Source organism: Odontomachus brunneus, unplaced genomic scaffold, assembly GCF_010583005.1.
Source record: "Odontomachus brunneus isolate Ranch 3 - 2012 unplaced genomic scaffold, Obru_v1 Obru_scaffold_034, whole genome shotgun sequence".
In the NCBI taxonomy this organism is placed as follows: domain Eukaryota; kingdom Metazoa; phylum Arthropoda; class Insecta; order Hymenoptera; family Formicidae; genus Odontomachus; species Odontomachus brunneus.
In genome coordinates, this window is record NW_022639484.1 from 1,093,427 (window position 1) to 1,094,807 (window position 1,381).

Below are 1,381 nucleotides of genomic sequence, written 5' to 3' on the forward strand. Positions count from 1 at the left end.
TATATATATATATATATATATATATATATATATATATATATAAACAAAATATATTTGATCTATTTTATCTTATATATGTGGTGAGTTATTAAAAATTAAGTAAATGAAAGGAAAGATAACTATTTTAATTGAACTCTTCTGCACACGCTGCTCTTGTGATCAACATACAAGTTATTTCCAGAATCGCTTTTTGTATTTAACCTATTGGAACTGATTTAAGAAGACAAAGGTGCTTTCCTCAGGAAAAACTCATACTTAATAATTAGTTCGGCTTCTTGTAATGAACGATTTTATGTCAATTATAAGTATACCACTCATTGATTGAAAATAAACTTACTGGTCATAGAGAAAATACCAATAGAACTTTTTTAATTATATAAGTATTATATTTAATTAGATAAGTCCAATTGCATCGGTTTACGATCTACGATCATATAAATTTGTAAGTTATTAATTAGAGAAAATTAGTAATTATCGTGCACAATAATATAACAATCTCCTTTGATTAATAGCTGAAAATTTATGTAGATATTTGCAAAATAACAGCACTATTTTTTGTTTAGTTCGACCTAATGTATAAGCACACGGAAGATACATTGCCTTCACAGCTCATCTATCATATCGTGCGTGATCACATTCATCAGTTTTTTTTTAATTAATAACTCAAAATTTTATGTTTTTACTCACGAAATAGTAGAACAACTTGGTAAGTTCTATCTGCATACAACAGGTAAATTGTCAGACATTCTGTATATATAGCATGACTTCAACTTCAATTTCAATAAGTGGCTCCAGACTTTCTAAGAATTATATACAGCATATTTAACCCTACAGTCATCGCATGGGGTCTTTAAGAGGATATTATATCCAAAATAGTCTTTTCTTATATTTTACATGAACCCAAAAACCTAATTAAACAAAGAAAATATTTAATATAAAAGATTCATTTCTCAACATAAAAGATATAAAATAATTTTTTATATTGGGGTTTCTCAGAATCCCATGCGTCGACTCGTGTTCGAAAAGTAACGTGACGACTGTAGAGGTAAAGAGCGAATTTTCGACGTTTAGAAATCAAAACGATTGTCATTTCGTTGCTAATCGACTAATCGAATCGTGACGAATGCAGTACGTCTGATCTCTATTTATTGCGTGAAAAATAATCAATTCAGCTTCTAGTGAAGAACTGAACTAAATGAGAACTAGGAAAATATGTGTAACAGTAATGATGAACTCTTCACGTGCTGTGTGACTCGATTCGTATAACGTTATTAACAAAAAGTGACAATTTTCAAAGAAATTAATATCAACCGTCGATTTTCGATTCGTGAAATCTTTGAGGAAATTGTTCCTTTAATAACGAGAGACGGATATTTGAAGA